Raw genomic sequence first — 26,592 nt, 5'->3', positions numbered from 1 at the left:
TAATCTGTGACACTGGGCAGGCACTACTGGAGTGAGACTTTTCCAGTAGAATCAAGATAACAAAGGTTGAGATGACAAAGGTCCCTAACAGACTGGGACCTCTTATGACAAATTCCTCTGAGAGCTGGCATGACTGGATAAAGAAGATACTATTTATGGCTTTGTATCTCAGAATCCCAGTGTATTCAACTGCCACCAGATTCACACCATTATGTGCACCATCTGGATGACAGGGACCAGAGATTCTGGTCACAAAACCAAACACTCAACACAGAATAAGATAAAAGGAAAACGGTTCCTGATTTTTTACATAGGGGACACACAGCAAAGCTTCACTAAACAGACATTGGTGCAGTGAGAACTGTGAGCTCACTAATGTGTGAGGCTAGCTCACCAGGCTTATAGGAACTATGCCCCAGTACTACTCTGTTGACACAAAATGAATAAACCTTTTAGAAATCTCTAAAAGTTAAAAAAGAGTTTTATTTGAGCCCAAATTAGGAGAGCTTCCCAGGAAACATACTCTTTTAGAACATTTTCTAGAGAATAAACAGTTTTTACAGGGTTATATATATATTTTTTGTTTTTACATCTTGTAAAAGCTCAAAAATTATAAATTAGCATGTAGTCAGGAATCAAGGGTTTTAATGGCAAAAAATGCAGGGGGTAGAAGCATTGATTGATATCTGAAGGACAGGATATTTTTTCTTTAGGCTACTCATTTACAAAACTGATGTACAATGTATGCCTGGTGGGCCATAAGTCACACTTTTGCTGTAAACAAAGTTTATGTACAGTCATGCTAACTTAGAAAGAAATCCAAAATGGCTTCTCTTATATATCAGTCCATTAGAGAGGTTTTATTTTTCTCTCTCTCTTTCTCATCAACTCTAGTTTCGTCTTTCTGAAAAACTACACAAAAGACAGACAAAGAGGAATGCTTGGGTGGTTAAGTATCTGCCTTAGGCTCAGTTTATGATTCTAGGATCCTGGGAGCAAGCCCTGTGTTGGGGTCCCTGCTCAGTGGGTAGTCTGCTTCTCCCTCTCTCTCTGTCCCTCCTTCGCCCAATGCTCTCTCACTTCCTTGGTCTCTCTCTCTCTCAAATTAACTAAAATCTTAAAAAAAAAAAAAAAGTAAAGACAGTAAAGACGGACAAAAGAAAACAGTGACTATCTCAGGGAGGAATGGGATCAGAAGAAATGAAGACTTCTTATAACAAATCTTTATCAAAGTCACTATATGCAAGGAACTAATTCACACAAGTATTTTTCCTGCTATTCTAAAGTTAGACAAAGAAAAGGACTTTCACCACTCTTGCTTCCACCAGACTTTGCAGGCAGAGATCCAAGAGGCTTTTGTAGTAAGAATTTCTACCTCATGCCAGCAATTGTCAGAGGTCCCAGGATCTCTCATCTGCAGTAGCCATGAAGTGGGCAATGTCCAGTCAGTGGAGGACCTCATATGGGGCAACAAAACCCATAGGGAAGGAATTTTTCCTTTCTTCCCTTTTAGGTTCTAGTCTAATAACTTGACACAAGACAATTTTTTTTTTTTATTGGTGTTCAATTTACTAACATACAGAATAACACCCAGTGCCCGTCACCCATTCACTCCCACCCCCCGCCCTCCTCCCCTTCTACCACCCCTAGTTCATTTCCCAGAGTTAGCAGTCTTTACGTTCTGTCTCCCTTTCTGATATTTCCCACACATTTCTTCTCCCTTCCCTTATTTTCCCTTTCACTATTATTTATATTCCCCAAATGAATGAGAACATATAATGTTTGTCCTTCTCCGACTGACTTACTTCACTCAGCATAATACCCTCCAGTTCCATCCACGTTGAAGCAAATGGTGGGTATTTGTCATTTCTAATAGCTGAGTAATATTCCATTGTATACATAAACCACATCTTCTTTATCCATTCATCTTTCGTTGGACACCGAGGCTCCTTCCACAGTTTGGCTATCGTGGCCATTGCTGCTAGAAACATCGGGGTGCAGGTGTCCCGGCGTTTCATTGCATTTGTATCTTTGGGGTAAATCCCCAACAGTGCAATTGCTGGGTCGTAGGGCAGGTATATTTTTAACTGTTTGAGGAACCTCCACACAGTTTTCCAGAGTGGCTGCACCAGTTCACATTCCCACCAACAGTGTAAGAGGGTTCCCTTTTCTCCGCATCCTCTCCAACATTTGTTGTTTCCTGCCTGACACAAGACAAATTAACAGGAGAAAAAACAAATGTAAATCTCAAAAATCTGGGAGCTTATCAAAATATGAGATTCAAAGGATGACCAAAGCAGGATATTTTGGACAAAAGGACAATAAACTCACAAAGAAATTTGAGCCTGTGTAATAAATTGGTAAAGAAATAACAAGGTTAGTTCATATAGCCTTTGCAGCCCTAAGTTCTCTATCTCTTGTGATAAGAATGTCCCTCTCTAGAGAGTGTATCTTTTACATGGAAGATTTACTTCCTCTTTTCAGGTGGACAAAAGAGGGTCAAATATCTTTATATCAACTGCTGCTTAAGTAATTTTGATTCAAAATGATCAATATGCCAAAGCGGCATATTTTGGGGTGGCCTACTCTGAATTTCATCAATGGAAATAGAGAATAATTTTTTGTCAACCATAACAGTGATAGTTTATATATGCAGGAATCATCAATGGATGCTTAGGTTGATGTGGAGAGGAGTGAAATTAATTTCCTCTCTACCTTTCTAGATTCTTAACTGAGACTCTATAATAAAAGACAGATTAACAGTAGAAAAACAAACTGATGTTTAATAAAATGTAAACCTCTGTATACATGGGAGATACCCAAGAAAACTGAGTAACACCCACAGATGGCTTGAGACAATATCTTAAATACCATCTTCAGCTAAAAACAAAAGATATTGGGGTCAGGAAAGGAAGGAGTGCCATTATGGGAGGGAATCAGGAAAAGCACAGTAAACCACTGGTAAGCTGTCATGTAGATTTAATTAAGTTCTTCTTCATTGATAAGAGTTCATTGTGATTTAGAGCATTCCTTCTCTTCCAGATAGAGAGAGGAATACACCCTTACAAATGGAGATTTCAGTCACAGGGAAAAAAAGAGAGGCACACTAAGCAACAGAGAATAAATCGATGGTTATCAGAGAGCTTGCCACTCAAGATTCCTGTGGCTAGGGGACCTCATTTCATCTGGTCTGCTAAATTTAGCTAGATAACTATCAAATCATCCTGAGCATCCATGAATTCAACCTGAGATATAAGAAAAGAATGGCTGGAATTCTACAAATAGAAAAGTGGCCACTTTTTGCAAAGTAGGAGTGTGGAGAAGAGAAACAGGGGGGATATATCTGAAGATAAACAGCAGGGGGAGGGAGCCAGTGTAAGGTGCCTACTGGAAAGTGATACAGCCCTGGAGAGCAAATTCGAGACCTTTAGAAATCTACTCCAGTGAAAGACTTCCCTCCCTGAAAGGTGCTCAGTGTTGAAGCAGGGTAGACTGCCAGGTAGGACAGTGGGGTCTCAAGATCCCTGGAGTCACAGAAAGAACTCGTGTTCCTGAACTTCAGAGTTCTGAAGCATGGGAGTGGAGAAACTGGCTGATACCAGCTAGCCCAGGAGGGGGTTCTCAGCTGCATTTAGCCTAAACCCTGAACGGAGACCTGATGGGGGACTACTCTCTGTGTAGGGTCCCTGAAAAGGGCTGGAACTCGGCAACCCCTCTGCCTTCCCTGAAGGGAGGTGGGGCAGGTGTGCAAATGACCAGCTGAATATCCTCTGTGCCAGGGCCCTGTAAGGACAGAAACGGGGTGACCCTATGCTTCATCTGGGAGGATAGAGCAGGTGAGCACAGGATCCCATAGGGTGAACACTCTCCCATGCAGGGCCCTGAAAAGTGCACAAATCAGTTTCCCTCCACCTTCCCCCTGGAGGATCTGAGTGGGTGCATGCCACAGAAGACTGAAGATTTTGGCACACACCACGATCTTTCAATCTTTCACCTCCAGGGCTGGAGATGGGGCTGGCCATTTTTATTTTCACCCTCTAAATATGCACGGAAAGCCTTCCTGGAACAAAAGCCACACGGAGCAACCAGTTTACACTAAGCCTGGGCCCCTGACAAGAGGCAGTTCAACTCCTCCCAAGCAGACACTGGAGAATCAGCACAGCAGGCCTCTCTCCCAGAAGACTAGCTGCAAGAACAGATGAACTGCACGTTTATGGGCCAAACAAGACTTCAAAACTCCAGTACTAGGTGAAAATAGTATATAGAACTCAAGTTTTTTTCTTATGACTCATTAATCTTTCAGCTTAAATTTTTCCAATTTTTTTCTTTATTTTCATTTCAACTAGTTTCTTATTTTATCAACTCTTTGTTTTTTTTTTTTTTTTTTTTTAAAAAAAAGACACATTTATTCAGCGTCATGATCAGACTATTACATTTAGCAATCAACAGCATGGGTGCAAAAAAAAAATCTACATTAAAACCCTTTGTTGGAATGCTTTACACTTTCCACAGAACAGAAACTAAAATAACCTGTTATACAATTAGTCACAAATACAGTCCTCGAGTTTTTTGCCCATACACATGAGTATTGTCTAAAACATGTCTTCTTTGTAGCAGCTAGGCCCTGCCACCACTGTGCTTGGCTGAGTTCACAAATCTGTTGTAACCTGTAGCTTCCCTGTCACTTCTCTGGCTCTCCTCTCCTGCTAAGCTTTGTTTCCTGGCAGTAATTAAAACCTTCTGCCACTGCCATAGCTGCTGCTGCTGCTGGAACCGCCATAGCCACCTTGGTTTCGTGGTTTGGCAAAGTATTGGCCTCCACCACCATAGGGGCCAGAGCTTCTGCCTCCAAAATTTCCTCCTTTCATGGGTCCAAAATTTGAGGATTGATTGTTGTAATTGCCAAAATCGTTATAGCTTCCGCCACCTCCAAAGTTGCTTCCGTCATTACCAAATCCGTTATAGCCATCCCCACTGCCACCATATCCACCACCACCTCGACTGCCACCGAAGCCACCTCGACCACTGAAGTTCCCTCCACGACCAAAGTTGTCATTCCCACCAAAACCACCTCCACGACCACCACCAAAGTTTCCAGAACCACTTCGGCCTCTTTGGCTGGACGAAGCACTAGCCATCTCTTGCTTCGATAGGGCTTTCCTTACTTCACAGTTGTGGCCATTCACAGTATGGTATTTTTGAATGACAATCTTGTCTACAGAGTCGTGGTCATCAAAGGTCACAAAAGCGAAACCTCTCTTTTTGCCACTGCCTCGGTCCAGTCATGATCTCAATCACTTCGATTTTCCCATACTGTTCAAAATAATCTCTTAGATGATGTTCTTCAGTGTCTTCTTTAATGCCACCGACAAAAATCTTTTTCACAGTTAAGTGGGCACCGGGTCTTTGAGAATCTTCTCGGGAGACAGCCCTCTTTGGTTCCACGACTCTTCCGTCCACCTTGTGCGCCGGGCGTTCATGGCCGCGTCCACCTCCTCCACGGTGGCGTACGTGACGAACCCAAAGCCTCTGGAGCGCTTGGTGTTGGGGTCTCTCATTACCACACAGTCCGTAAGCGTCCCCCATTGCTCAAAATGGCTCCTCAGACTCTCATCGGTCGTTTCGAAGCTCAAACCTCCGATGAAGAGCTTCCGCAGCTGCTCGGGCTCTTTGGGAGACTCTGACTTAGACATGACGGCGGTGGGAGGGGAGACTTTAACGATGCTTACTCGGCGGCGTCCAGGGGCAGAAAGCCAACTCTTTGTTTTTAAGTCTTTTTTAACTTTCAGTTTTTACATGTACATTTTATAGATATATTCGTCATTTTTGGCTTCCATTCACTGTAATCAATTTTATTTTTGTAATATGTAAGTTTTGCTTTCTTTATAATTTCGGAATTTAGTGTCTTCTAACACACAAGCCAAAATGCCCTCAGAGCAAGTGAGTCACTCTGTTTTGTCCACTCTGTGAAATTATATTCACTCTCCCTCACCTTTCTCCCCACTTTTTTTTTTCTTTTTTCTTTGGTATTTTGGTTTTGTTTCTCTTTTTCTCTGCCTTTTTCTTTTCTGGTTTTTGAACTCTTCAGATTCATCTAGTGTGTATTTCTCTTGGGTCATGGTTGATATTTTTGATAGTTCTCACCTCTTCATTCTTCTTGGGGCAAAATGACTAGAAGGAGGAATTTATAAGAAAAGAAAGAATCAGAGATAATACTCTCAGCCATAGATTTAATAGAAATGAATGTAAGTAAAATGTTGGAGATGGAATTCAGGATAACAATTATAAAGTTACTAGCTGGGCTTGAAGAAACATAAAAGACATTAGAGAATTTCACATTGCAGAAATGAAATCTAATCAGGCCAAAATTAAAAATGATCTGAGATGGAGTCTAAATTAGATGCTCTACAGGTAGGGTAAAAGAGGCAGAAGAGAGAATAAGTGACATTGAAGACAAATTGATGGAAAGGAAGGAAGCTGAGGAAAAGAGAGGGAAAAAAACTAATGGACCATGAAGAGAGGCTTTGAGAAATCAGTGATGCCATAAAACAATGCAATATCAAAATTATGGGGGTGGCTGAGGGCAAAAAAGAGAAAGAGACCAGAAAGTATATTTGAGCAAATCATAGCTGAGAACTTCCCTAATCTGGGGAAGGAAACAGGCATTCTGTCCAAGAGACAGAGAGGACCCCTTCCAAAATCAACTAAACATAGATCAACACCTGCAAATTTCAAAGAGAAAATCCTGAAAGCAGCTCAAGACAAGAGATTCCTTACATACAGGAGTAGGAATACAAGACTGGCATTAAACCTATCCACCGAGACCTGGCATGCCAGAAAGCGCTGGCATGATATATTTAGGGTATTAAATGAGAAAAATATACAGCCAAGAATACTTTATCCAGCAAGGCTGTCATTCAGAATAGAAGTAGAGATAAAGAGCTTCCAGGACAGACAGAAACTAAAAGAATATATGACCACCAAGTTTCTTGTCCTGCAAGAAACATTAAGAGGAAATCCTGTAAGTAAAAGGAGAGCCCAAAAGTAACATAGACAAGAAAGAAACAGACAATCTACAGTGACTGTAGAGGAAATAAAGAGGCACTAAATTCATGTCTTTCAATAGTTACTCTGAATGTAAATAGACTAAATGCTCCAATGAGAAAACACAAGAGTATCAGATTGGATAAAAAAGCAAGACCCATACATACACTTTCTACAAAGGACTCATTATAGAGCTAAAGGCACCACCAGACTGAATGTGAAGGGCTGGAAAGCCACTTACCATGTCAATGGACCCCAAAAGAAAGCTGGAGTGGCAACCTCATATTAGACAAATTAGATTTTATTTCTTCATCTTTTTTTAAAAAAATTTATTTACTCATGAGAGAGAGAGAGAGGCAGAGGCACAGGCAGAGGGATAAGCAGGCTCCATGCAGGGAGCCTGAGGTGGGACTTGATCCCAGGTTTCCAGGATCATGCCCTGGGCCGAAGGCAGCGCTAAACCACTGAGCCAGCAGGGCTGCCCAACCAATTAGATTTTAAACCAAAGACTATAGTAAGGGATGAAGAGGGACACTATGTCATACCTAAATGGGCTACACAAAAAGAAGATGTAACAATTATAAATATTTTTGCTCTTAATTTGGGAGCAGCCAATTATATCAACCAATTTGTTTTTAGGAGTTATACCCTCTAGTAATTAGGGGTAATAGGGCATCACTTCTATATATGTGTGTGTGTGTGTGTGTGTGTGTGTGTGTGTGTGTATGTACACATGGACATAGACATAGAGAAGGGAGAGGAGGATGTGGATGGAGATAATGTAGTAAATAGAAATTTTAAGTGGAAAAGCTAGAGTTTTTTATACTGCCCTAGCAACTTTTCTATAGGTTTAAAACTATTTTAAAAAACTTGCTTAAAATAAAGCAAACGAGGGGCATCTTGGTGGCACAGTTGGTTAAGCATCCGACTATTGATTTCAGCTCAGGTAATGATCTTGGAGTTGGGATATGGAGCCCCACATTGGACTCTGCTGAGCTTGGAGTCTGCTTAAGACTCTCTCTCTCTCCGCTCCTCTCCTTGCTCTCTCTATCAAATAAATAAATAAATCTTTAAAATTAAAAAACAGAAGTTTTTTTATCTTAAGTCCCAATAATTCATTTTTGCTTTTGTTTCCCTTACCTTTATGGATGTACCTTGCAAGAAGTTGCTGTGGCCAAGTTAAAAAAGGGTGTTGCCTGTGTTCTCCTCTAGGATTCTGATGGATTCTTGTTTCACATTTAGATATTTCATCTATTTTGAGTTTATCTTTGTGTAAACACAGCAAAAGAAACAGTCAACAAAACTAAAAGACAACCTACAGAATGGGAGAAGATATTTGCAAATGACCTATCAGATTAAGGGCTAGTATCCAAGGTCTATAAAGAACTTATTAAAATCAACAGCAAAGAAACAAACAATCCAATCATGAAATGGGCAAAAGACATGAACAGAAATTTCACAGAGGAAGACATAGACATGGTCAACAAGCACATGAGAAAATGCTCTGCATCACTGGCCATCAGAGAAGTACAAATCAAAACCACATGAGATACCACCTCACACCAGTGAGATTGGTGAAAATTAACATGACAGGAAACAACAAATATTGGAGAGGATGTGGAGAAAGGGGAACCCTCTTGCACTGTTGGTGGGAATGTGAACTGGTACAGCCATTCTGGAAAACTATGTGGAGGTTCCTCAAAGAGTTAAAAATAGATCTGCCCTACGACCCAGCAATTGCACTGCTGGGGATTTATCCCAAAGATACAGATGCAGTGAAATGCCGGGACACCTGCACCCCGATGTTTATAGCAGCAATGGCCACAATAGCCAAACTGTGGAAGGAGCCTCAGTGTCCATCGAAAGATGAATGGATAAAGAAGATGTGGTCTATGTATATAATGGAATATTACTCAGCCATTAGAAATGACAAATACCCACCATTTGCTTCGACATGGATAGAACTGGAGGGTATTGTGCTGAGTGAAGTAAGTCAATTGGAGAAGGACAAACATTATATGGTCTCATTCATTTGGGTAATATAAAAATTAGTGAAAGGGAATAAAAGGGAAAGGAGAGGCAATGAGTGAAAATATCAATGAGGGTGACAAAAATGAGAGACACCTAACTCTGGGAAACGAACAAGGGGTAGTGGAAAGGGAGGTGGGCGGGGGTTGGGGTGACTGGGTGATGGGCACTGAGGGGGGCACTTGGTGGGATGAGCACTGGGTGTGATGCTATATGTTGGCAAATTGAACTCCAATAAAAAATAAATAAAGCAAACAAAAATTCATGACTCTTAAGTCTCATTAATAAAAAATAAAAATAGAAAATCAGAGTCCCAAATGAAACTAAGTAAAATAAAACATTATAAAATGACACTAAGATAAGTTTTGAAATAAAAAAAAAAGTTTATTTTAGTCATTTAATCATTTTTGTTTAGTGCTACCATGCAGTAGGCACTGTGTCAGGTGTTGGACTAATACCAAGGTGAATAAGTCCTGAACCCTAAATAAGGATACAGATATGTAAAAACATGATTAAAAACTCCAGCCAAGGTGACACAAAGAATTCATGCTTCAATTGCCCCTTCTGATCAAAAGATACAGCAATTATTGATGTTAAATTAAACAAGGCCATTAGGCTCTTAGGTGGTAGCCCTAACACCTTAGCTGCCTAGGTAAGGAAACTCAAACCTAAGCTATAAATGCCTCAAGGTTAAGAAATCAAAATCTAAGGACAACCAGTTAGAAATAACCAACTAGTCTTTTTCAAATAATGCAACTCCATAAGCTAATCAGATAATTTTCTGGTTTTGCTTTCATAATTTCTCTACAGAACTCTTTCCTCTAGCTTCTGTGAGTGGAGTGCTCCTAATCACTTATGGTTTGTTGCTGCCTGATTGGAGTTGATTTTTTAAGAATAAAATTGTAAAAAATTTAATGTGTCTCAGTTTATCTTTTAACAGTGGTAAAATATAAAAAGAGAAAACCAGCTGAACTCAAAAACCAGGCAAACATTTCTATGAACTAGAAGTTGAGGAGTTAACAGGACTCAAGGGACAGGCTCTCTGTCTGGAAAAGGTACTGTGGCCAGAAATGAGATCTTGCCAGGAGAAGATGACTGAAAAGAATCCCTGTATGAGCAGAAAGGGTTGGGGTGAGAGGAGAAAGGGCACTGTTCTCAGCCAAACTTGTAGCTAGAAGTCAAAGGCTGTGGTGAGGATCCTCTCTGCCAGTAAAAGGAAGTTAGAAACAAAACAGAACTTTGATTTGGGCAGTTAGACAAGTATAGGAGTGGGAAAGTGGATAATTATGAACATGCACTGTTCTAGGTGCTTTACACATTAATTTATATAATTAAGTTATAACCTTAGAAGAGTACTGAGGTACAGAGAGCTTTATTAGCTGGACCAAGGTTATATCTCTAAGAAATAGTAGATGTTTTTGTTTGCTTATTTTTGTTTTTTGGTCTTTTTATTTTTTATTTAAAACAAAAAATTTTATATTGAATGCTTTTAAGCATTACAGACTCTCCTTTAAGCAGGTAGTGGAAATTCTAGCATGCTTCCCCTTTCATTCTCAATTAAAATGTCTCAGATTCTATCAAATATCTTATACTGGATAGAAGGGCAAATTGGTAATTACCACATTTAAAAATTTTTTAAAGATTTTATTTATTTGAAAGAGAAAGAGCACAAGCTGGGATGGGGGTGGGCAGGCAGAGGGAGAGGGACAAGCTGGAGCCCCTGTGCTTGCTGAGCAGGAAGCCTGATTCAGGGCTTGATCCCAGGACCTGAGCTGAAGGCAGATGCTTAACCAACTGAGCCACACAGGCAACCTGGTAATTATCAGTTTTTAAAAACCATTTTTATGCAATGCATTTCCACATTGCAATATCTCTAAAAGCTGAAAGCATTCCAGAATTTCTTTTGGACAGCAGGCATTTGTGAGGCAAGTTGTCCCTGACTAATCATAAGTATCAAAACTAGAATGAGGGTCAGAGGTACAAAGAGCTTCATGAAGATATGTTAAGAAATGCTGTATCACCCATGCTTTAATTGGCACAGGGACCAAAAAGATGTGAAAAAATATGGAATATCAGTTTCTGAATTGAAAGACACATTCTAGGAACATGTTAGCCATTGGTGTTTTTTTAAGTTAATTTAAAAATATAAATTCAATTTGCCAACATATAGATAACACCCAGTGCTCATCCCATCAAATGCCTTCCTTAGTGCCCATCACCCAGTTACCCCATCCCCCCCAACCTTCCCTTCCACAACCCATTGTTTGTTTCCCAGAGTTAGGAGTCTCTCATGGTTGCTCCCTCTCTAATTTTTCCCACTCATTTCCCCTCCTTTCCCTTTTAATTCCTCTCACTATTTCTTATATTCCACATATGAGTGAAACCATATGATTGTCCTTCTCTGATTGACTTATTCCACTCAGCATAATACCCTTCAGTTCTACCCATGTTGAAGCAAATGGTGGGTATTCATCCTCTCTGATGGCTGAGTAATATTCCAATATTTATATATGTTTATATATATTCACATCTTTTTTATCCATTAATCTATTGAAAGACATCATGGCTCCTTCCACATTTTTGGCTATTGTTGACATTGCTTCTATGAACATTGGGATGCAGGTGTCCCGGCATTTCACTACATCAATATCTTTGGGGTAAATACCCAGTAGTGCAATTACTGGGTCATAGGGTAGTTCTATTTTTACCTTCTTGAAGAACCTCTACACTGCCATTGACTTTTATACATGTATAGAGTAATATATGATGGATATTGACATCGAAGCCAAATTTTTTGATAAGTATAAAATAACAATTATATGTGATAACAAAGCAGTATAGCAAGATTTAATTGGCAATTTTCTTTTCTTTAATTGGTACATAGAATGCCATAAAATTATAGCCTCCAGTCAGTAACATCCTGGATTTCATAGAATATGATAGATTGCTTTTATTTAATTCAAAGTTACCAACTAGGGATCGGTTCTGTGACAGCACTTTGATATTCCCAGTCTCAGTTCAGGGCACGAATGAGCTCCAAGTTATCATGAAAAGATTTTCTTACTTAGAGATATAGAAGGCTAGATGGGCACAACCACAAACTTGTTAGAAAGAAACAGGTGAGCCCAAGTTTACCTGGAGCAAAAGAGAGAAGAAAAAAAAAATCTCCTACTCAAAATAAGCCTGTTTCTCAACATCCCAAAAGCCATGACATTTAATAAAATAGACAACAAGACTCAAAATCAGAAAAAAAAAAATCTCTCCAGATGAAATTATTGGTAGAGCAATGTGGAAAATACTTAAAAGTAAGTATGTTTATGATGTTCAAGGAGATAAATGAAGATGCAATTGGCATTAAAAATAAAGTTATGTTTAAAGGCAGCAACTAAAGAAAGAATGATATAAAAACAAATGTGGAATTTAAGAAATAAAACAATCATAGGGCAAAAAGAGAGAGAGAAGCAAACTAAGAAACAGACTTAACCTATACAGAACAAGTTGATGGTTACCAGATGGGAGGTGGGTAGAGTGATTGGTGAAATAGGTGATGGGATTAAGGAATGCACTTGTGATGAACACTGGGTTTTAAATGGAAGTGTTGAATCACTAAACAGTATGCCTGAAACTGATTTTACATTGTATGTTAACTACTGGAATTTAAATAAAAACAAAAACAATTAAAATAATTTTTTTCAATAAATGTTTCCCATTTTAGTTTTAAATTTTTTTTATTTTAATGGAGTTAGTTAACATACAGTATTATATTAGTTTCAGGTATACAATATAGTGATGCCACACTTCCATACATCACCCCACTATTCATCAGGATAAGCGCACTCCTTAATCCCTATTTCCTATTTAATCCATTTTACCGGACCCTTTCCCCTCTAGTAACCATTAGTTTTTTCTCTAAAATTAAGATTCTGTTACTTGATTTTTCTCTCCCTTCCTACCCCCCCACCATTTGCTCATTTGTTTTGTTTCTTAAATTACACATAGGAGTAAAATCATATGGTATTTGCCTTTCTTTGATTAGCATAATACTCTCTAGATCCATCCATGTCATTGCAAATGATTTCATCCATTTTTATGGCTGAATAGTATTCCATTGCATGAACATGCCACAGTTTATTTACTCATCAATTGATGGATACTAGGGCTGCTGCCACAGCTTGGCTACTGTAAGTAATGCTGCTATAAACATAGGGGTGAATGCATCCCTTTGAATTAGTGTTTTGTATTCTTTGGGTGAATACTCAGTAGAGCAACTGATGGATTGTAGGCTTGTTCTGTTTTTAACACATTGAGAAAACTCCATATTGTTTTCCAGAGTGGTTGTGCCAGTTTGCATTCCCACCAACAGTGTAAGAGGGATCCCCTTTCTTCACATCCTCACCAATACCTGTTGTTTCCTATATTGTTAATTTAAGCCATGCTGACTGGTGTGAAGTGATATCTCATTGTAGTTTTGATTTGTATTTCCATGATGGTAAGTGATGATGAACATCTGTTCATGTGTTTGTTAGCCATCTAGATGTCTTTTTTGGAGAAATGTCTGTTTATATCCTCTGTCCATTTAGTAATTGGATTATCTGGTTTTGGGTGTTGAGTTTTATAATTTCTTTATACGTTTTCAATACTAACCATATATTTATTTATTTATTTATTTATTTATTTATTTATTTATTTATTTAAAAATACTAATCATTTATTGAATATGTCTTTTGCAGATATCTTCTCTGATTCAGTGGGTTGCCTTTTAGTTTGTTTGGTGGATTATATCCTCTCTTGCTTTTTATTTTGATATAATCCCATTAGTTTATTTTTGCTTCTGTTTCCCTTGCCTCAGGAGATATATCTAGAAAAAAGTTGCTATGGATGATGTCAAAGAGGTTACTGCTTCTGTTCTCTTCTAGGATTTTGATGGATTTCTGTCTCACATTTAGATGTTTCTTTCATTTTGAGTTTATTTCTGTGTATGGTGTGGGAAAGTGCTCCAGTTTCATTCTTTTGCATGTTTCTGTCCAGAGTTCTCAACACCATCTTCTGAAAAGACTGTCATTTCTCCATTGGATAATCTTTCCTGTGTTGTTGAAGCTTAATTGACCATCTAGTTTTGGCTCATTTCTGAGTTTTCTAATCTGTTCCAATGACCTATTTGTCTATTTTTGTGCCAGTACCATACTATTTTGATTACTATAGTTTTGTAGTATAACTTGAATTCACTCTGGAATTGTGATGCCTCCAGCTTTGCTTTTCTTTTTCAAATTTTTTTTTTAACTTATCAGGGTTATTTTGTGGTTCCATGCAAATTTTAGGATTGTTTGTTCTAGTACTGTCAAAAATTCTGCTGGTATTTTGAGAGAATGCATTAAATGTGTGGTTTGCTTTGGTTTGTATAGACATTTTAATAATATTTGTTTTTCCAACCCGTAAGCATGGAATGTCTTTCCATTTCTTTGTGTCCTCTTCCTCTTCAGTTTCTTTCATTAGTGTTTTATACTTTCTAGAGTGCACTTTTTTCTCCTCTTTGGTTCAGTTTATTCCTAGGTATCTTATTATTTTTTGGTGCAATTGTAAATGGAATTGTTTTCTTAATTTCTCTTTCTGCTGTTTTATTATTAGTGTATAGAAATGCAACAGATTTCTGCACATCAATTTTGTATGTTGCAACTTTACCTAATTCACTTATCAGTCCTAGCAATGCTTTGGTGGTGTCTTTTGGATTTTCTAGATATATCATGTCATTTTCAAATAGTGAAAGTTGTATTTCTTCTTTATTCATTTGGATGAATTTTATCTGTTTTCTTCTCCAATAAATATAGATAGAACTCCCAATAGATAGAACTCCCAATACTACGTTAAATAGTTTAAATAGAAATGTGAGAATGGACATCCTTGTTTTGTCCTGACCTTAGAGGAAAATCTCAGTTTTCCCCCATTGAGTATAATGTTCACTGTGAGTTTTTCATCTATAGCCTTTCTTATGTTGAGTTATGTTCTCTCTAAACCAACTTTGTTATTTTTTTATTATTATTATGAAAGGTTGTATTTTGTCAAATGCTTTCTTTCCATCTATTGAAAAGATCATATGGTTCTTATCATTTCTTTTATTAATGTGATGTATCACATTGATTGATTTGTGAATATTGAACCACTCTTGCAAACCAGGAATAAATCCCACTTGATTGTGGTCAATGGTTTCTTAAAAATGTATTGTTAAATTCATTTTGCTAGTATTATGTTGAAGATTTTTTGCATGTACGTTCATCAAGGATATTGGCCTGTAGTTCTCTTTTCTTGTGATATCTTTATCTGGCTTTAGTATCAGGGTAATGCTGGCCTCATATACTGAATTTGGAAGTTTTCCTTTTCTAGTTTTTGGAATCTTTTGAGAAGAGTAGGAATTAACTCTTCTTTAAATATTTAGTAGAATTTGTCTGTGAAGCCATTTGGTCCTGGACTTCTTTTTTTGGGGAGTTTTTTGATAACTGATTCAATCTCTTTATTGGTTATCAGTCTCTGCAAATTTTATATTTCTTCCTGCTTTAGTTTTGTTAGGTTATATTTCTAGGAATTTATCCATTTCTTTGACGCTGTCCAATTTGTTGGTATATAGTTCTTAATAATAGTCTCTCATAATTGTTTGTATTTCTGTGGCATTGCTTGTTATTTCTCTTCTCTCATTTGTCATTTTATTTCTTTGCGTCCTTTCTCTTTTTTTCTTGATAAGTCTGGCTAGAGTTTGTCAATTTTATAGATTTTTTCAAAGAAACAGCCTCTGGTTTCATTGATGTGTTTTATTAGTTTTTGTGGGTTTGTTTTGTTTTTTAGTTTCTATATCATTTATTTCTGCCCTAAACTTTATTTCTTTCTGCTGATTTCAGGTTTTGTTTGTTGTTCTTTTTCTATCTCCTTTAGGTATAAGGTTAGGTTGTTTGAGATTTTTCTTGCTTTTTGAGGTAGGCTTGTATTGCTATATACTTCCCTCTTAAAACTGCTTTTGAAGCATCCCAAAGATTTTGGACCATTGTGTTTTCTTTTTCACTTGTTTCCATTTAATTTTCTATTTTTTAAAATTTCTGTTTGATCCATAACATTGCTTAGTGGCATGTTATTTAACCTCCGTGTATTTGTGGTCTTTCCAGATTTTTTCTTTTGGTTGACCTCTGATTTCATAGCTTTGTGGTCAGAAAAGATGCAAGGTATGACTTCAATCATTTTGAATTTGTTGAGACTGTTTTGTGGTCTAATGTGTGATCTGTTTTGGAGATGTCCCAAGTCACAGGAAAAGAATGTGTATTCTGCTGTTTTAGAATAGAATGTTCTGAGTATATTTGTTAAATCCATCTATTTCAGTGTGTCTTTCAAACCCATTGTTTCCTTGTTAATATTTGGTTTAGATGATCTATCTACTGATGTTAAGTGGGGTATTAAAGTCCCCTACTAATATTGTATTCGTTCCTTTATGTTCGCTATTAACTTATTTATATATTTGAGTGCTCCCATGTTGTGTGCATAAATATTTACAATTGTTGTATCTTCTTGCTGGATTTTCCCCTTTATTATTATATAGTGTTCTTCTTTATCCCTTATAAGAGTCTTTGTTTTAAAGTCTATTTTGGGGCAGCCCCGGTGGCCCAGTGATTTAGTGCCACCTTTAGCCGGGGGTGTGATCCTGGGGGCCCGGGGTCGAGTCCCACATCAGGCTCCCTGCATGGAGCCGGCTTCTCCTTCTGCCTGTGTCTCTGTCTCTGTCTCTGTCTCTCTCTCTCTCTCTGTATCTCATGAATAAATGAATAAAATTTTTTTAAAAAGTCTATTTTGTCTGATATAAGTATTACTACTTGGCTTTTTTTTTTAAGACATCCATTTCTCTGATATTTCTTCATCCCCTCACTTTCAATATGTAGGTGTCTTTAGGTCTAAAACATGTGTCTTATAAAGAGCATAAAGATAGTTCTTTTTTTTTTTTTTTTTTTTAACCCAGTCACCCTATGTGGTTTGGTTGGAGTGATTAGTTCATTATACTTTCAAATTATTGAGGGATGTGTATGTAACTGTCTTCTTTTGTCATGCTGCTTTTAAGATTTTTTCTTTACCACTGTATTTTGCCACTTTAATTACCATTTGTCTTTGTGTGGATCTGCTTTTGTCAATTTTGTGGAAGGTTTTCTGTGCCTCCTGGATCTAGACATGTGTTTCCTTCCCCAGATTAAGGAAGTTTTCAGCTATTATATCTTCAAATAGACTTTCTACTCCTTTTTCTTTCTCTTTTTCTTCTGGGACTCTTATAATACTAATGTTATTACCTTTGACTGGGGTCACTGGGTTCCCAAATATATTGCCATTTTGTGTAATTTTTTTCCTGTCTTTGTTTGGCTTGATTACTTTCCATTACTCCATCTTCTAGGTCACTAATTCATTTCTGTGATTTTTCCATTCTATTGTTTTTTTCCATCAAGTGTGTTTCTCATTTTGTTTATTGAGCTATTTTATCTCTGTTGCCATTTCTTATCTCTGTATTAAGGATCTCACTCATATTATCCACTCTTTTCTCAAGTCCAGTGAGTATCCTTATTATTATTGCTTTAAATTTGCTATCAGGCATGTTAATCTGTTTTATTAAGATATCTAGATGTGGCATTGTCCTGTTCCTTCATTTGGGATAAATTTTTTTGTCTCCTCATTTTATCTTCCTCTCTCTGTCTGTTTCTATATGTTAAGAAAATTAGATATGTCTTTGTCTTTTAAAAGTATTGACTTTATGAAGAGGAGTTCCTGGAGTGTCCTGCCTGTAGTGAACCCTGTTACCAGATCCTAGCACTTCAGGAAACTATCCTATATGTATTTTTTATGCACTGCTTTTGTGTCTGAGTCACTTTTCCTTTCAGTGTGATCATCTACACTGACTCGTTGCCTGTTGTGACCTGTGTTTGTGTTGTTAGTGGACCCCAGGGAGGCCAGCTCTGAGGAGGTGTGCCCACTGGGTAACTCAGGAGTGAGGCAATGGTGTTAGCAAAATATATGCTGGGCCAGGGTACCCGGGTGGCTCAGTTGATTGAACATCTGCCTTTGACTCAGATCATGATCCCAGAGTCCTGTGATTGAGCCCCACATGGGCTCCTTGCTCAGTGGAAAGCCTACCTCTCTCCCTCTACTGCTACGCCTCCTTGTGCTCTCTAAAATCAAATCAAATCAAATCAAATCTTTAAAAAAATTATGCTAGGCCACTAGTCCTATGCAGCACTACAGTGCTCTGGACTGTGCACAAGGGTACAAAACTAAGTGCAGCAACGGTTGGGCCCTGCGTGGGAAAAATGGTCACTGAGCTCTGCATAGAGGCCAAGTGCAGTGTGACAGCTGGGTGCAGCATGTCATGGCTGGGTATGGCACATGGAAGCAGCTGTGCACCTGGTGGCTGGGCATGATGTGTGCACAGCTTTACTAAAATTTGCTCTGAGCCCAGAGCTGGGGCTAGCAGGCTTGGAGTGGAGTGAATCCTCAGGAAAACTTGTGGGTGTGGCATGCTGCTAACAGATTAGGTAGCAAATGCCCAACTGTGCAGTCCTGCCTCCTGCAGATGGCCCTGTGTGTATGTTGGGGAGCAGGGATGGAAAATGGTACCTGTGAGCTCCCCTATTTTTGGAGAAGTCTCTGAGCATACTCTGAAATCAGTATGAATAGATGTTTCCCATTTGCCTCCAGCATTGTAAAAACTGCCATTTTTATGTTGTCTCTCTGTGGAGGCTACTGTCTCTTTAAGAATAACAATCCTGCTATCACTCACCGTCTCTTCTAGACCAGTGTTGAGTCAGACTTTTAAAGCTTCAGGCTCCAAGTCTCACTGGTTATACAACCTCTGGTTTTCTTTTTATTTTTTTTTAAGATTTTATTTACTCATGAGATACACACAGAGAGAGAGAGAGACAGGCAGAGACACAGGCAGAGGGAGAAGCAGGCTCCATGCAAGGAGCCTGATGTGGGATTCGATCCCAGGACTCCAGGATTATGCCCTGAGCTAAATCGCTGAGCCACCCTGGGATCCCCAGCCCCCCTGGTTTTCAAAGTCATACTTCCTTGGGATTAGTCTTCCCCATGTGAGCTCCCTGAGACCTGTTTTTCTGTGTGCACAGCTCCTTCTGTCTTACAGGCAACCTTCTTTCTGACCTTCCTAATATTTCAGATGCAGCTTCTTCTCTGTATTTAATTGTGGAGTGTTTTCTGTCAGTCTTCTGATCACTCTCTGGTTTATTGACTTGGATATGACTGATACCTAGTTGTTAATGTGAGATGGGGTGAGCTTAGGTCCTCCTACTCTTCCCATGTTCTCTAAATTTTTTGAAATAAATTTAGATATTAATAGAACAGTATCAATAAAAGTTAGTGTTTATTGAGGCTTACCATGTGTACTAATAACTCTTTTAAATACTTTACAGATACTGGCTTTCCTAATATTCATAATTACTACAAAGTAAATACTATTATCTACATTTTACAGATAAGGAAAATGAACTCCAGAGAAGCTAGTAGTTTGTTTCAGCTGAGTTAGCTAATGAATGGTAGAAGTGGAATTGAACCTGGACAGATTTGAAGCAGAGCCCTAGAACTTAAACACTCCCTATGTTTGCCTATTTCAAATCTTGAGTGAATTGTTGAAAAGAGAATTTGTAAATTGAAAGGTTAGAGATCTGAAATAAATCTAAACAGAATTGTGTGCTAAATTCTGTGCAAAATTCACAAAGATATAAACAAGCAAATAGCAGGTATAAAACATACTGGATAAATAGAGAGGGCCCAATGTTTGTCTATTAAAAGTTCTGGAAAAACAGACTAAAAGAAATTAAGTTAAAAGACCATATTTGGAGAAATCATTGAGAATTTGCCAAAAGCAAATGAAGATATAAATCTTGAATGGACTGCAAAAGAGAGAATTTTTGAATTGGAAAATTAGAGAAATGAAAGAAATTGAAGCAAAATTTAACAATGTGCTGGAAACAAAGTGCATGTCACCCATGAAGAATCGGACATATAACATACTTCTCACCATCTACAATAGATGACAATGGGGTAATATTTTGAAGTGTTGAAGTAATGTAATTGTCAACAGGATTTTGTGCTCAGTAAATATGACAAACAAGAAAATTTATCAGCAATGGATCCTTACTAAAAGATCTACAAAATATCAGCAAGAAAAAAAGTGAACCCAGGTACAAGAAACAATAGTAACACAAATTGACAACAAATAGCAATTTAATTAACTACTGAATTAAAAAAAACATTTTATTTTAGGCTAAAATTAATAACACAAGAAACAACAGGTGTTGGCAAGGATGTGGAGAAAGGGGAACACTCTTATACTGTTGGTAGGAATGCAAACTGGTGCAGCCACTCTGGTTTTCCAATATGGAGTTTTCTCAAAAAATTTTAAAAATACCCTACAATCCAGCAGTTGCACTGCTGGTTATTTACCCAAAGAATATAGAATATTAATTCAAAGGAATACCTACACCCTGATGTTTATAGCAGCATTATCTACAATAGTCAAATTATGGAAAGAGCCCAAATGTCCATCAACTGATGAATGGATAAAGAAGAATACTATACATATACAGTGGAATATTATTTAGCTGTTAAGAACAATGAAATAAAAAAAACAAAAACAAAAAAGAAGAATGAAATCTTGCCACTTGCAAAGATACGGATGGAGCTAGAGAGTATTATGCTAAGCAAAATCAGTCAGTCAGAGAAAAACAAATACCATATGAGTTCACTTATGTAGAATTTAAGAAACACAAAGAATGATCATAAGGGAAAAAAAGAGAGGCAAACCAAGAAACAGACTTTTAACTATATAAAACAAACTGATGGTTAACAAAGGGGAGCTGGGGGGAGGGGATGGATTAAGTAAGTGACGGAGTTTAAGAAGTGCACCTGTGATGAGCACCCAGTGTTGTATGGAAGTGGTAGTGGTAATTTTTATGTATGATAAAATATTAACAATTCATGAATCTATCTGAATCTAGGTGAAGAGTATATTGATGTTCTTTGTACTGTTCTTAAAATATTTCTGTAGATTTGAAACTTTTAAAGTAAAATGTTGGGGAGAAAATATAGTAGAAAATACACCTGGATATCTCTTAAATTTTAAGGTAGAAAAACATTTTAAATGACAAATATAAAAAAGGATCATACAAGAAAATATTTGTATATTTAGCTATATTAAATTAGAGTTCTGTTTACTGAAAGAAACAATTCTATTTATTATATTTTTGTTAATTTTTAACTGCCTAACACTCCTCATTAGAAATGTAGATTTTGTGGAATCAAAAGTTTTGTATATTTTGTTCACTGACTTATTTATAGTTCCTACAACAATGTTAGCATATAGTGGAAACTCCATAAATATATGGTGATTAATTACCGAAAGAAAACGTGATGATTAAATTCTAATATTAGTTAGCAGTCCTTTTAATAAATTATGAAGCACTGTGGGTCAGTAGGTGTGGTTAACATCTGGTTTTGGTCAACAATTCTAGAACTCTGACTTAATTATGTCACTTAATACTGGAAATATTTCTATGACAGACTGCCTGGGTTCAAATTCTGACGCTCTCACTAACTACGGAGCAATGATCACAGATCAATCATATAAATTCACTAAGCCCCTCTTTATTTATCTTTAAAATCAGGGGAAATAATTGTAATTACTTCCTAGGGCTATTGTGAGTAGTAAATACAATCCAACATGTAAAACAAAGTGTTGGATTCATACCAATGCTCATGTATGTGAGCTGCTAGGTTTGCAGAACTTGATCTGGCCCTTTCTCCCTCCATCATCATCCATACCGCTTCCACTTTATGTTTTATTCTTTAGTCACCATGAACCTCTTTTCCTTGAATATTCATGCTCTTATTCACATATAGACCTTTACATATACTACACCCATGATATAGAACAATTTTTCCCTAGGTTTTTTGTTATAATTACTACCATTGTGAATGTTCATATCTCAGAAATATTTCCCTTGGGGAAGGGACCTTCTCTATGTCCCACCCCCATTTTAGTTCAGGTGCCCTCCTATGTGATCACAGAGGCTGTCATAACCAAACACTATTGAATAAAGGTTCAATATTTGTTAAATTAATGAGTTGAAGTACCATTCCCAAAATGACTAGACAGCTTTCTAAATGCACTTACCTGGCACAAAAGTGCTCTATGAAGAATTGTAAAAACTAACAGAGACTAAGAGTTGTTAAGGAGTGATTTCCTTCTTTCCCATCCCTATAACATTCTCTGTGCTACTACTGTTCCTCTTTTTAAATCTATGTTCTGTCTAACCTAAATAGAAGGAACCATTAAATCACTCCTTGACCAATATTTAGGCACAAGCCTTATTCCCTGGCTTGGAGAAATGTAGTTAGTTTTTTCATGACTCAAGGCAGGCCTTTTTGAAAAAAAAAAAAAAAGCTTAGTGAAACTTTCCTGCCCACCCAGAGCAGGAACTCTCAGCTCTGGGATTTGTACATTTGGGAAGTTAACAACTACCCAACATGTGCCATTGTTTTTTCTCCTGTGAATCACAGAACCTGAAACCTGAGCTGATAATATTCTATTAATATAAAGAATAGTATACATTGCATGAAGAGGTAAGTCAGGATCTGCCTATCACTGTAACCTTGATAAGAAGTAGCTTTGAAGACGATTGCTTGCCTAGAGGTAGAAAAATGTTGGCAAGACAGAGTGATTCCATTACATCCACTACCATCTGACTTAATTCCTGTTCCCTGTGTCATTAACACATTGTTCTCTCATGTTTGAGGTCAGCTGGTGTCATCTCTGTCCAGCTTGCTTTCCAGGGCAGGCACCCAAGCTTCAAGGACTCACAGTTTGTACTCAGACCATCTTATAGGCATCTGAGTTGGGGCACACATGTTCTCTTGGAACTGAGCTCTGCTGACTTTGAAGGGTCTGCAAATCTGAGAGATATGAAGTTGTCTTCTTACAGAGTTTGTGAGGGTAAACCATAATAACTGTTAGCCACATAAAATGAATGCAGTATCAAAGAAAAATGTGTTGTAGAAGAGAGTGTATATATCAGAGAAGAGCAAAGCTGCTGTAATCCAAAAATTGACCAAAATTTCACATTGTATTACTTATTCTATTATTCTGATGATTTCATTAGTATTTGTGGAGTCAGAAAATTCTTACATTTGGTTCATTTCAAGAAATAACTCATGAGCAATAATTGTATGCCAGTAATATGCAATGTGCTGTAGGAAATTAAACACCCACCCCCCCACCCCCCCCCCCCACACACACCAAAACCTGCTCCTGTGTTTGAGAAACACAATGACCAGTTACTCTAGTCATAATCTTATCTTTATTATCCCCTTGGCAAAAACTCACGTTTTTTCCTCCTTTACCTAGAGGTTATCTATTTCTTTAGTAAATTTAGTTCCCTGTGTCTGAAATCTTCCTATACAGTTATATTAAGACTTCCTTGAGGTACATTGTAAAATTATACACACAGTTTTCCTACTTTAGCCAAAACATAAATTTCCACAAGATAGAGTCATATTTTCTGCTTATTTTTCACTGCTTATACATGATATCCAATAGAAGATTGATGCTTCTTGACTTTAGGAGAGCTTTGTAATCATTTCTTCAAGGATATCTATAACCATTTCTTGAGTGATGAACTAACTATTGGATACAGCTTAACAGCTTCCAAGTCTGGTTTACAGTATTTATGCCTAAATGTGATACAGTAATTTACACATAACCACACCTAAGCTCCTATGCCATTTTTTTAGCAACTTAAAGTACCTTTCACTTTGGTAGTTTATCATATTGTCTACTTAAATTCTCAGTGGTTCAGTAATGATTCTACTCTTTGGTGAATGTCCTTTTGAGACACTTTTTGAAAAGAAGTTTCCACAATAAAAAAAAAAGAAGTTTCCACAATAAGAAGTTATAGTCAAGAAACATGGGGCAAAGAGAGAAAAAAGAGGCTAGGAACCAGACCAAATTAAAATTGTGACCTACCTTTGCCAGTTTGTACATGAACTTGGACAAACCACGAGCCCTTCTGAGGTTTGATTTTCTTAGCAGCAAAAATGCGGTAATAATATTCACTATAGAGATGTGTGAGAATTAGGAATAATGCTCATAAGACATTAGAGAGTGCCTGTACCACAATCTAATAGAAATTTCTACAATAATAGAAATTCCCTATTCTTCCCTGTCTTATATAGTAGCTATTAGTCAGATGTAGCTACTGAGGATTTTCAATGCGGCTAGTGTGCCTGAGGAATTGAATTTTTCATTTTATTTAATTTAAATGTAAATAATTCCATGCTGCTACTGTTGTAGAAATCACAGGTCTAGACTACGATAGGTCCTCAATAAGTGATAGTCATTGATATGATTATTAATGGAAGTTTGGATTTTCTGAAAGATGGTCTAACATGGAGAAGAAGAGCAACAACAAAAATAACTCCGACAAACTGACCAAAATTCTCATTAAAGTTTTCTGATATTTTCCTTGAGAACTTGTGGAATATTCACTTAAGAACATCTAAATATGGCTTGCTAGATTCTTATGGCCTCATATCTCTAAGTCCTTTCTTTAGCTCTGGCAACAGCAAGACTTCCTTTCCTCCTCTCTAGCGACATGGCCACCTCTGCTACCATTATATTATGTCCATTAAGAAAGAGTCCTCCTGAGATCCTAAATTGAGAATTCTGTACCATTGAAGCTGCAACCGTCAAGTTACCAAAGGCATTCTAAAAAGCTCCTAAGAAAGAGTGTGCACTCTTTTGGTAGTTGAGGTCAGCTTCATTTAGAAACTTATGGAAAAAAATACCTCTGAGTGCATTAGATCCCATACTCTTTGTGTATCCCACACTTGTTCACCTAGTCATCACAACACAAAACAAGCTTCAAGATTATTCAGTTCAGCCAAGAAATACTGTTGGAAGTAATTTTATCACACTCACATTTCTCAATAGAAACTCCATACCAGTTTCTAAAAATACCAACTATTCTGGGCCAGGTGACCTTGGACACTTCAAGGTCTGGGTAACTTGGATTTCAATAGTTCTAACCTCTCCAAATTCTAGTGAGTCCAGCCATGAAGAGATGGTACAAATTTTGAAAATTTCTTTGATTATAATTTAGAGACGTGGTCCTATAGTCTGGATAAATAGGGTTGATTCTGAAATATAGCAGTTAAAGCAGAGTAAACTAGATATTAGTTGCATGCTTTATAAACCAGACCTAAAGGAACCAGGGAGAAATAAATTTCTGTTGTTGATAAGACATCCACTTTGTAGTGTCTAATTTTAGCAGCCTGAGCTGACCAAGTTAGGCATGTACAACTACCTAAAGTTGTATACCTTCCCTTCAGAGATTTTCAATACTTTGTAGGGCCCAGGGAGTAGGGAAAAGCTAAATATGAATGCAATTCAATGCTAACTCAATTATAACTCAGTTACACTTAGAAATGAGTTACATATGAGAAAATGCAATAATTAAATCAGATATTTGATAAAGAGCAAGAGTAGTGTAACTGAAAGGACATCATGAGAAAGATAGACCTCAGTTGGGCCTTGAATGATTAATCAATGAATTAGAGGGTAAGATAATTTAGGTGACAGGGTAAAGCATGAGTGTAGGCAGAGAAAAAGGATTGAAGAGGAATTGAACCTAATAAAATGAAGGGTAAGGGTTAAGTACTGAATAAATATTTGTTTTTGCCACATCTGCTAACTTCTTAGGTGCAAGAAAAGTCAAGTTGGAACTGTTTTCTAAACCTATATGCAATTCTGGCTGTATAAAATTATTTTTTAAAATAGCTAATCTAAAAGGATTCTATTCAGGGCCCTACTAGTCAAAAGAGGTGACTGGGGGAGGACTTTGACCTTCTTCTTCTTCTTCTTCTTCTTCTTCTTCTTCTTCTTCTTCTTCTTCTTCTTCTTCTTCTTCTTCTTTCTTCTTCTTCTTCTTCTTCTTCTTCTTCTTCTTCTTCTTCTTCTTCTTCTTCTTCTTCCTTCTTCCTTCTCCTTCTCCTTCTTCTTCTTCTTTCTTCTTCTTCTTTGTATATTTTTTAATTGGAGTTCAATTTGCCAACGTATAACATAACACCCAGTGCTCATCCCTGTCAAGTGCCTCCCTCAGAGCTCATCACCCAGTCACCCCATCCCCCCACCCACCTCCCTTTCCACTACCCCTTGTCATTTCCCAGAGTTAGGAGTCTCTGGACTTTGACCTTCATTGTGGGAAATTGGTTCTCAAACTTTAGCTTCCATCAAAATCACCTGGGGAGGGGATCCCCAGGTGGCTTAGCGATTAAGCACCTGCCTTCGGCCCAGGGCATGATCCTGGAGTCCTGGGATCAAGTCCCACATCCGGCTCCCTGCAGGAAGCCTGCTTCTCCCTCCTCCTGTGTCTCTGCCTCTCTCTCTCTGTCTCTCTCTCTCTCTCTGTCTCTCATGAATAAATAAATAAAATCTTT

General features: G+C 37.6%; 1 non-coding gene across 1 annotated transcript in view; it reads right to left on the bottom strand.

Moving 5' to 3' along the window:
- Positions 1 to 465: 465 nt before the first annotated feature.
- Positions 466 to 26,592, bottom strand: part of LOC112656742 (uncharacterized) — a 48,443-nt gene continuing 22,316 nt past the window's right edge. Inside the window, exon 2 of the transcript XR_007405835.1 lies at positions 466 to 2,204. This is a non-coding gene — a transcript (uncharacterized LOC112656742). The remainder of the gene's footprint in view (positions 2,205 to 26,592) is intronic.

The sequence above is a fragment of the Canis lupus genome, chromosome 25 (genome assembly GCF_003254725.2).
Source record: "Canis lupus dingo isolate Sandy chromosome 25, ASM325472v2, whole genome shotgun sequence".
NCBI lineage: Eukaryota > Metazoa > Chordata > Mammalia > Carnivora > Canidae > Canis > Canis lupus.
The sequence above is the reverse complement of the archived record's forward strand: the minus strand, read 5'-3'. Positions and strand labels throughout refer to the sequence as shown.